This window comes from Rutidosis leptorrhynchoides, chromosome 6, assembly GCF_046630445.1.
Source record: "Rutidosis leptorrhynchoides isolate AG116_Rl617_1_P2 chromosome 6, CSIRO_AGI_Rlap_v1, whole genome shotgun sequence".
Classification (NCBI taxonomy): Eukaryota; Viridiplantae; Streptophyta; class Magnoliopsida; order Asterales; family Asteraceae; genus Rutidosis; species Rutidosis leptorrhynchoides.
Genome location: NC_092338.1, coordinates 206,650,001 through 206,662,500, shown reverse-complemented (window position 1 = coordinate 206,662,500; position 12,500 = coordinate 206,650,001).

Sequence of the window (12,500 nt, the reverse complement as noted above, 5' to 3'; positions counted from 1 at the left end):
TTTTGGATATAGTTTCATGTTCATAATAAAAATCATTTTCCCAGAATAACAACTTTTAAATCAAAGTTTATCATAGTTTTTAATTAACTAACCCAAAACAGCCCGCGGTGTTACTACGACGGCGTAAATCCGGTTTTACGGTATTTTTCGTGTTTCCAGGTTTTAAATCATTAAGATATCATATCATATAGATATAGAACATGTGTTTAGTTGATTTTAAAAGTCAAGTTAGAAGGATTAACTTTTATTTTCGAACAAGTTTAGAATTAACTAAACTATGTTCTAGTGATTACAAGTTTAAACCTTCGAATAAGATAGCTTTATATGTATGAATCGAATGATGTTATGAACATCATTACTACCTAAAGTTCTTTGGATAAACCTACTGGAAATGAGAAAAATAGATCTAGCTTCAAAGGATCCTTGGATGGCTTGAAAGTTCTTGAAGCAGAATCATGACACGAAAACAATTTCAAGTAAGATTTCCACTAGAAATAAGATTGTTATAGTTATAGAAATTAAATTAAAGTTTGAATATGATTATTACCTTGTATTAGAAAGATAACCTACTGTAAGTAACAAAGGTTTCTTGATCTTGGATGATTACTTGGAATGGATTTAGAAAACTTGGAAGTAAACTTGCAATCTTGGAAGTATTCTTGATTTTATGAAACTAGAACTTTTGGAATTTATGAAGAACACTTAAAACTTGAAGATAGAACTTGAGAGAGATCAATTAGATGAAGAAAATTGAAGAATTAAAGTGTTTGTAGGTGTTTTTGGTCGTTGGTGTATGGATTAGATATAAAGGATATGTAATTTTGTTTTCATGTAAATAAGTCATGAATGATTACTCATATTCTTGTAATTTTATGAGATATTTCATGCTAGTTTCCAAATGATGGTTCTCACATGTGTTAGGTGACTCACATGGGCTGCTAAGAGCTGATCATTGGATTGTATATACCAATAGTACATACATCTAAAAGCTGTGTATTGTACGAGTACGAATACGGGTGCAAACGAGTAGAATTGTTGATGAAACTGAACGAGGATGTAATTGTAAGCATTTTTGTTAAGTAGAAGTATTTTGATAAGTGTCTTGAAGTCTTTCAAAAGTGTATGAATACATATTAAAACACTACATGTATATACATTTTAACTGAGTCGTTAAGTCATCGTTAGTCGTTACATGTAAATGTTGTTTTGAAACCTTTAGGTTAACGATCTTGTTGAATGTTGTTAACCCATTGTTTATTATAATAAATGAGATGTTAAATTGTTATATTATCATGATATTATGATATATAATATATCTTAGTATGATATATATATGCAGTTAAATGTCGTTACAACGATAATCGTTACATATATGTCTCGTTTCAAAATCATTAACTTAGTAGTCTTATTTTTACATATGTATTTCATTGTTAATACACTTAATAATATATTTACTTATCATTTAACATAATTAACCAAGTGTATCAATATCTTAATATGATTCATATGTACCTAGTAAGACGTTGTTATAACGATAATCGTTATATATATAGTTTTCGAGTTTCTTAAATTAATAGTCTCATTTTTATGTATATAACTCATCGTTAAAATACCTAATGAGATACATACTTATAAAAAAATCTTGTTAACTATATATATAACCATATATATGTCATCGTATAGTTTTTACAAGTTTTAACGTTCGTGAATCACCGGTCAACTTGGGTGGTCAATTGTCTATATAAAACCTATTTCAATTAATCAAGTCTTAACAAGTTTGATTTATTAACATGTTGGAAACACTTAATCATGTGAATAAATTTCATTTAATATATATATAAACATGGAAAAGTTCGGGTCACTACAGCACCTACCCGTTAAATAAATTTCGTCCCGAAATTTGAAGCAGTTGGAGGTGTTGACGTATCTTCTGGAAATAAATGCGGGTATTTCTTCTTCATCTGATCTTCACGCTCCCAGGTGAACTCGGGTCCTCTACGAGCATTCCATCGAACCTTAACAATCGGTATCTTGTTTTGTTTAAGTCTCTTAACCTCACGATCCATTATTTCGACGGGTTCTTCAATGAATTGAAGTTTTTCATTGATTTGGATTTCGTCCAACGGAATAGTGAGATCTTCTTTAGCAAAACATTTCTTCAAATTTGAGACGTGGAAAGTGTTATGTACAGTCGCGAGTTGTTGAGGTAGCTCCAGTTGGTAAGCTACTGGTCCGACACGATCTATAATCTTGAATGGTCCAATGTACCGTGGATTTAGTTTTCCCCGTTTACCAAATCGAACAACGCCTATCCAAGGTGAAACCTTAAGCATGACCATTTCTCCAATTTCAAACTCTATATCTTTTCTTTTACTGTCCGCGTAGCTCTTTTGTCGACTCTGGGCGGTTTTCAATCTTTGTTGAATTTGGATGATTTTCTCGGTAGTTTCTTGTATTATCTCTGGACTCGTAATCTGTCTATCCCCCACTTCACTCCAACAAATTAGAGACCTGCACTTTCTACCATAAAGTGCTTCAAACGGCGCAATCTCAATGCTTGAATGGTAGCTGTTGTTGTAGGAAAATTCTGCTAACGGTAGATGTCGATCCCAACTGTTTCCGAAATCAATAACACAAGCTCGTAGCATGTCTTCAAGCATTTGTATCGTCCTTTCGCTCTGCCCATCAGTTTGTGGATGATAGGCAGTACTCATGTCTAGACGAGTTCCCAATGCTTGCTGTAATATCTGCCAGAATCTTGAAATAAATCTGCCATCCCTATCAGAGATAATAGAGATTGGTATTCCATGTCTAGAGATGACTTCCTTCAAATACAGTCCTGCTAACTTCTCCATCTTGTCATCTTCTCTTATTGGCAGGAAGTGTGCTGACTTGGTGAGATGATCAACTATTACCCAAATAGTATCATAACCACTTGCAGTCCTTGGCAATTTAGTAATGAAATCCATGGTAATGTTTTCCCATTTCCATTCCGGGATTTCAGGTTGTTGTAGTAGACCTGATGGTTTCTGATGTTCAGCTTTGACCTTAGAACACGTCAAACATTCTCCTACATATTTAGCAATATCGGCTTTCATACCTGGCCATCAAAAATGTTTCTTAAGATCCTGGTACATCTTCCCCGTTCCAGGATGTATTGAGTATCTGATTTTATGAGCTTCTCTAAGTACCATTTCTCTCATATCTCCAAATTTTGGTACCCAAATTCTTTCAGCCCTATACCGGGTTCCGTCTTCCCGAATATTAAGATGCTTCTCCGATCCTTTGGGTATTTCATCCTTTAAATTTCCCTCTTTTAAAACTCCTTGTTGTGCCTCCTTTATTTGAGTAGTAAGGTTAGTGTGAATCATTATATTCATAGATTTTACTCGAATGGGTTCTCTGTCCTTTCTGCTCAAGGCGTCGGCTACCACATTTGCCTTCCCCTGGTGGTAACAAATCTCAAAGTCGTAATCATTCAACAATTCAATCCACCTACGCTGCCTCATATTCAGTTGTTTCTGATTAAATATGTGTTGAAGACTTTTGTGGTCGGTATATATAATACTTTTGACCCCATATAAGTAGTGCCTCCAAGTCTTTAATGCAAAAACAACCGCGCCTAATTCCAAATCATGCGTCGTATAATTTTGCTCGTGAATCTTCAATTGTCTAGACGCATAAGCAATCACCTTTGTCCGTTGCATTAATACACAACCGAGACCTTGCTTTGATGCGTCACAATAAATCACAAAATCATCATTCCCTTTAGGCAATGACAATATAGGTGCCGTAGTTAGCTTTTTCTTCAATAATTGAAACGCCTTCTCTTTTTCATCCTTCCATTCAAATTTCTTCCCTTTATGCGTTAATGCAGTCAAGGGTTTTGCTATTTTAGAGAAATCTTGGATGAATCTTCTGTAGTAACCAGCCAATCCTAAAAATTGACGTATATGCTTCGGAGTTTTTGGGGTTTCCCACTTTTCAATGGTTTCGATCTTTGCCGGGTCCACCTGGATACCTTCTTTGTTCACTATGTGACCGAGGAATTGAACTTCTTCCAACCAAAATGCACAATTTGAAAACTTAGCGTACGGTTTTTCTTTCCTCAATACTTCTAGCACTTTTCTCAAATGTTCTTCGTGCTCTTGATCATTCCGGGACACCCTTCGGATATGATATAAATTTCGAAGTACTAAAGCATCCGGTACTTTGGATGGGGTTTGTTAGGCCCAATACATCTATCTTTAGGATTCGCGTCAATTAAGGTGTCTGTTCCCTAATTCTTAGATTACCAGACTTAATAAAAAGGGGCATATTCGATTTTGATAATTCAACCATAGAATGTAGTTTCACGTACTTGTGTCTATTTTGTAAATCATTTATAAAACCTGCATGTATTCTCATCCAAAAAATATTACATTTTAAAAGTGGGACTATAACTCACTTTCACATATTTTTACTTCGTCGGAAAGTAAGACTTGGCCACTGGTTGATTCACGAACCTATAACAATATATACATATATATCAAAGTATGTTCAAAATATATTTACAACACTTTTAATATATTTTGATGTTTTAAGTTTATTAAGTCAGATGTCCTCGTTAGTAACCTACAACTAGTTGTCCATATTTAGATGTACAGAAATAAATCGATAAATATTATCTTGAATCAATCCACGACCTAGTGTATACATATCTCAGTATTGATCACAACTCAAACTATATATATTTTGGAATCAACCTCAACCCTGTATAGCTAACTCCAACATTCACATATAGAGTGTCTATGGTTGTTCCGAAATATATATAGATGTGTCGACATGATAGATCGAAACATTATATATGTGTCTATGGTATCTCAAGATTACATAATATACAATACAAGTTGATTAAGTTATGGTTGGAAAAGATTTGTTACCAATTTTCACGTAGCTAAAATGAGAAAAATTATCCAATCTTGTTTTACCCATAACTTCTTCATTTTAAATTCGTTTTGAGTGAATCAAATTGCTATGGTTTCATATTGAACTCTATTTTATGAATCTAAACAGAAAAAGTATAGGTTTATAGTGGGAAAAATAAGTTACAAGTCATTTTTGTAAAGGTAGTCATTTCAGTCGAAAGAACGACGTCTAGATGACCATTTTAGAAAACATACTTCCACTTTGAGTTTAACCATAATTTTTGGATATAGTTTCATGTTCATAATAGAAATAATTTTCCCAGAATAACAACTTTTAAATCAAAGTTTATCATAGTTTTTAATTAACTAACCCAAAACAGCCCGCGGTGTTACTACGACGGCGTAAATCCGGTTTTACGGTGTTTTTTGTGTTTTCAGGTTTTAAATCATTAAGTTAGCATATCATATAGATATAGAACATGTGTTTAGTTGATTTTAAAAGTCAAGTTAGAAGGATTAACTTTTATTTGTGAACAAGTTTAGAATTAACTAAACTATGTTCTAGTGATTACAAGTTTAAACCTTCGAATAAGATAGCTTTATATGTATGAATCGAATGATGTTATGAACATCATTACTACCTCAATTTCCTTGGATAAACCTACTGGAAATGAGAAAAATAGATCTAGCTTCAAAGGATCCTTGGATGGCTTGAAAGTTCTTGAAGCAGAATCATGACACGAAAACAATTTCAAGTAAGATTTCCACTCGAAATAAGATTGTTATAGTTATAGAAATTGAATTAAAGTTTGAATATGATTTTTACCTTGTATTAGAAAGATAACCTACTGTAAGTAACAAAGGTTTCTTGATCTTGGATGATTCCTTGGAATGGATTTAGAAAACTTGGAAGTAAACTTGCAATCTTGGAAGTATTCTTGATTTTATGAAACTAGAACTTTTGAAATTTATGAAGAACACTTAGAACTTGAAGATAGAACTTGAGAGAGATCAATTAGATGAAGAAAATTGAAGAATGAAAGTGTTTGTAGGTGTTTTTGGTCGTTGGTGTATGGATTAGATATAAAGGATATGTAATTTTGTTTTCATGTAAATAAGTCATGAATGATTACTCATATTTTTGTAATTTTATGAGATATTTCATGCTAGTTGCCAAATGATGGTTCCCACATGTGTTAGGTGACTTACATGGGCTGCTAAGAGCTGATCATTGGAGTGTATATACCAATAGTACATACATCTAAAAGCTGTGTATTGTACGAGTACGAATACGGGTGTATACGAGTAGAATTGTTGATGAAACTGAACGAGGATGTAATTGTAAGCATTTTTGTTAAGTAGAAGTATTTTGATAAGTGTCTGGAAGTCTTTCAAAAGTGTATGAATACATATTAAAATACTACATGTATATACATTTTAACTGAGTCGTTAAGTCATCGTTAGTCGTTACATGTAAATGTTGTTTTGAAACCTTTAGGTTAACGATCTTGTTGAATGTTGTTAACCCATTGTTTATTATAACAAATGAGATGTTAAATTGTTATATTATCATGATATTATGATATATAATATATCTTAGTATGATATATATACAGTTAAATGTCGTTACAACGATAATCGTTACATATATGTCTCGTTTCGAAATCATTAAGTTAGTAGTCTTATTTTTACATATGTATTTTATTGTTAATACACTTAATAATATATTTAATTATCATTTAACATAATTAACCAAGTGTATCAATATCTTAATATGATTCATATGTACCTAGTAAGACGTTGTTATAACGATAATCGTTATATATATCGTTTTTGAGTTTCTTAAATTAATAGTCTCATTTTTATGTATATAACTCATTGTTAAAATACCTAATGAGATACATACTTATAATAAAATCATGTTAACTATATATATAACCATATATATGTCATCGTATAGTTTTTACAAGTTTTAACGTTCGTGAATCACCGGTCAACTTGGGTGGTCAAATGTCTATATGAAACCTATTTCAATTAATCAAGTCTTAACAAGTTTGATTGCTTAACATGTTGGAAACACTTAATCATGTAAATAACAATTTCATTTAATATATATATAAACATGGAAAAGTTCGGGTCACTACATAACAACACCCACGACCATCCGGCTGGTTCAGTTTTTCTGATTCATATTCAACCGAATTATTTATAAGCTTTATTTAATGTGTTTCCTATTTCTCTTCTTCCCCACTTAAATTCAATTCAATCAGCGACCAAGTATTACATCAACAGCTAATTAACTGAGTGGATTTAGGATTTTTAAACATAACATAAACATTTATAGGTAGTGATTGGGATTTATCGAAACAGAGAAGGAACAAATAACAGAATCAGTTTGAAAAGTAAAACGAATAACTTCAAAGTTAAAAATTGAGCATTAATGCGTTTTAGTCTTCAATTGTATCATAAAACATGTATCAAATCAATCACTAAATGCTCGTAAATCATCTATATATCTTAAAACACAACAGCCAACACGAATTCGATCCATCTTCATTCGTTTGGCTTTTTTACTTCATAGTTTTGACACGAAAAATTGGAGATGTATACAGAGATTTGAGATATGAGATTTGTTTATACAGATTTACGACATCATTGTGAATACTCCTACATTTTTGGATTTTCATAATCGACTTAGAATTAAGCTAATGTTTAACCCAGTTCGTATACAGAGAAAACTGAATCTATTTTCTTAATTTCTATTAATTTCGTAAAGAAGAAAAAAAATACCAGATAGCAGTAGTGTTTTGATAGAGATGATGGAAAGTTAAATAAATTTTTTTTCTCCTAAACATGAGCTGGTTGATTGATAAGGGAATGGAGATCAACATTTTATCACGGGTCACCAGGAAGAAGAAGAGAAAATTAAAAAAAATTGATTTGATCCCTAACAAAAATAGATATATTACACGTATGTATATCTTTATATATAACTTATATTTAATATTAATAATTATTAATTATATTATTAATAATAATACTATTAATAATAATAATCAAATTAATAATAATAATATCAAATAATACAAAAACAATTATGGTAAAAGTAATAAAATTGTAATAATAATAATGATAATAATAATAATAATAATAATAATAATAATAATAATAATAATAATAATAATAATAATAATAATAATAATAATAATAATAATAATAATAATAATACTAGTAATGGTAAAGATATATAACATGTTACATGTATCAAATTTTTACATTTTTATATTTTATAATAATACTGATATCGATATTAATATTTATTTTAATAATAATAATAAAAGTAATGATACTAATATTAATATAATATCTATATTTTAACTCATAATTACGTAATAATATCACAATTTATTGATTATGTAATGTTTTATATTTATATAATATATACTATATATGTTTAATAGTTATCCATTTCATCAATATACATATGGTATTATTTATGCAGAAATATCACATATATATTCCCACTACTATATATATAATTATGTTTTAAATTTTAAGTTTTATTACGTAGACATATATATTAATTTTATATATTGAAACACATAAACTCAAAGTATAATATTATATATTTATTACTTTGTTAACGTTGACTAATTATAATCGAAGTCAATTATATTCAATATACTCTATATATTTCAAAATAACAAGTTTTAGTTATTTTATGTTATCTTTCATAATAACTAAATCACATAATAGTTCATTAACATATTTAATTTATTATATATAATTATTTATATATATAATTATTTATATCTACATTTCTGTTTACAATCAAGGATTCGTGAATCTTCGAAAATAGTCAAAGGTCAAATGCATTCATGTAAATTGTTCCAAAATTTTGAGACGCAACATAACAGACTTTGCTTATCGTATCGGAAACATATAAAGATTAAGTTTAAATTTGGTCGAAAATTTCTGGGTCGTCACATTACCTACCCGTTAAAGAAATTTCGTCCTGATTTTTGATTGGAATGGTCATTACTAACAATAAATATCTTTTCATGACTCATACGAGTTAGAGTTTAGAGCTTTATTACCATTGAGTAATAAGGATAAAACAATTCGATTATTTGAAGAGCACGAATGAAGCTATCACAAAATAGTGAAATGAGGAAATTAACGATTTGTCTTAATTTTTTTTTTTTGACGTTGTCTTGGTTGAATTTCGGAATTCAGAGAATTTAAATAAAATCTTCGAAATCTAAAAGATTTGATGCTTCTGTAAATAAGGAAATTAAGATCTTCTTTGGATAAATGCAATAATTTATTTCGATTGCTCTGTCGGATATTTCATTATAAATTCACCCTCTTCATTTCTCTTATATTTTGGAGTTTCATCCTTTTGTTTTCTCTCCCCGACTTTAAGTCAAGCGAATAATGGTCCAGAATTCGTTGATATGAAGTTTTGAATGAACATGACTAACGTTCTAAGAGAGAAATTGTAATACCATGATCTTGATTGGTTAAATTACCAAAATTCAGGAGAAAAGATATAACTATCAAGAAAATATGTTCTGGTCGTGTTTATAGATTAGATAGAATGTAAGAGTCGTGTAATATCGCACATGATGACGTTATGGTCTGTGAATCATCACGTTTCATTAGAAACTCAGCATGACTTACTGTAATATAATCAAGTTGATCAAGTGTCATTATATTATACTAACTCATGCTTCAGTTCCCAACACTACTTCAATAACATTCATATTTTAAGTTCGAATTTTTCAGAATTTAGAAACTAAAACAGTTTTCTTTCTGATGTAACACTGATATCGCGAAGAGATAAATGATTTTAGATAAGAATAGTTATAAAAATATCTTCAGAAATATCGAGGATATTTATAATGCAAGATACGATGATATCTTAGAATTTCTAATATCGATGGATGATGATGAAGATTTGTCTGTAAAAGTGTAGAGTCAGGAGCAAGGTATTCGTTAATGACTTCAGCAGATACTGAATCATTTGAATTCTTTGAAGGCAGGTTTATTCTTTGTGATTTATCCACAGCCTCCTTCATAGTTTGCTTAATCCGTTTTCCAGTTCCAACTTTTCTGCTTTGTCAACATACTATTCTTTATCATCAAACTTCTGACGGTTAAGGTTGTTTACGGTTGTTTACAATTTCTGGTGCTTCATTCAGCTTTTTCAGAATTTCAGATTGGAAGATCATAATTCTAAGAGATAAATGTTATATGTATACATATAACTGTTGATGTAGAAATGCTACAAGATTTCAAAATACTAATTGCTAATTCTCGGTAATTGGTATGGTAATTCTCATTATAAGATGTGGATGAGTATATGAATAGGTTTTAACAAACAAATATAATGGTTCTTTGGAGAGACTTAAGTTAATGAGTAATGAAGTTGCTGATAAGTTTACTGCTAATGTGGTGGAATATAAATGGTTCTCCGGTAACGATGACAAAAGGTAAACTTATATAACAAAGTTATATTAAGGCTTATTCGAATGAAAAGTCGAAATTGTTTTACTGAAGCTGTGACAAAATTGGCTACTTTGGAAAGAGATTGAAAAGTTATTTTCGGTAATAACAACGCCAAAGGAGCTAGTACAGATACGTGTTAAACTTTTACTCAAGTTCCGAGTGTTTTCAGGTGTATCACTATATGCATCAATCTTTTCTTCCGTAGATGAAGTGTGGCTGGTTCATCCTCTGGATTGAGATTTTTTCAAGAATCATGAAAAGTTTGAACGCAGATTGAAATCGTCAAGATACAGATGAGGTTTAAGATGAAATCAAGTGGCAAACTTGAAGAATTGTTTAGTTTCATATGTTATAATCAATATTTTAATTCATTTTAATTGTCCAATGTTGGTAGTCCACAGTTAATAGTCTATAATTAGCAATTCAATAATTCATATATAGTTTAATATATAATATTTGAATTAATTAATACGTATTCGTGACCCTTTGTATACATGTCTCAGACTCGATCACAACTCAAGGTATATATATTATTATAGAATCAACCTCAACCCTGTATAGCTAACTCAAGCATTACTGCATATAGAGTGTCTATGGTTATTCCAAATAATATGTATAGATACATCGATATGATATTTCAAAACCTTGTTTACGTGTCCTGATATTTAAAGTGCGTAAAATAAATAACAGAAATTAAATGATGATAAATAAAATTGCGATAATTAAATTGCGATAAATAAACTGCGATAAATAAAATGTAATCAGTTAGCTTAGAACAGTTAGCTATGAACAGTTAGCGTGGATTCTTAACAAAATTTCTCATAGTTAATTTGTTTGTTTCTAACAAATTTTATTTTTTTGTCCAATGTTTTCTTCATTATGCCACTCGTTGGATTCTGATAGGTCAAAATCCAAATATGAAATTGAATGAAAATGATTATTCTGCGGTGAACGAATTCGTATCTTTGTAGATGTAAGTAGGATAGTAAATGAATGTTGAATCAGATTTGAATAATGTACAGTGTAACTTATTAATGTGAAATCTAAATATTTCTCGGGTATTACCTACCCGTTAAAATATTCTCATCATTAACAATTTATACAATAGAGTTTTTTTTTTAATTACAATCTTTATGAAAATATACTTTCATATATATTTTCTTCAGATGTAATCATGAATTTAATGAGTTAATATGATATTAGACTTATTTGATTTACCGTTATAACTAGAATACATAATCTCTAAAACATTAGAGATTACATAATCGCCATGTAGACCGAAGATAAATGATGTAGAACGATTTGTAGTACGATAATTAAGTTTGAGGTATGGATTGTGATGTTGAGACGTGTGATGTTGAAACTTGGGTTGTTGGTGGTACTGGTGTTGTCGGTGATGTTGCTAAAGCTGGTAAGTTTTGCACCATATTTTCTAAATTAATTACTCGACCGCGAAGCTCGTGACTTCTTCGATTACTCCGGGATGATTTTCGATCGGAACAACCGGGTGAATAAGGTTTAGAATTTTAAATATGATATAGTCGTGGCGAGATACTCTAGAAATGAACGTGAAGATGGTGTTTTGAACTGGTTCGCCGGTAATTGCTTCGGGTTCTTCGTCAAGAGGGCAATGTGGTGGATGGAAAGGATCACCTTCTTCTTGTCTCCAATGATTTAATAGACTACGAACTCATCAAATGAATTGGGGATGGCTGATTGGTTGATTCATTCTGGTAACGCTGCTTCCGGAGCTTAGGTGAACATCCACGTCGGAATAGCTGTCGGGTTCTGAAGAACTTGAACTAGTGACAAGTTCCATTTCGTACGATTGAGTAAAGGATTTTTCGATAGGAAATGATTTCTGGCAATCGGATGGTATTCTAATTACATAGAATATCTATATACAAAACAAAAGATTTCGTAGATTACGGAGGAATTTACGGAATATGTCAGGCAAAGTTTACAGTAATAGATACGATAAGATATGATTTAGCAGTTACGCTAAGATATGAATTTTATCTATACACTATTCATGCAATCAATGCAGCAAGATGTGTCTAGACTAAGAATGATAAGCAAGTA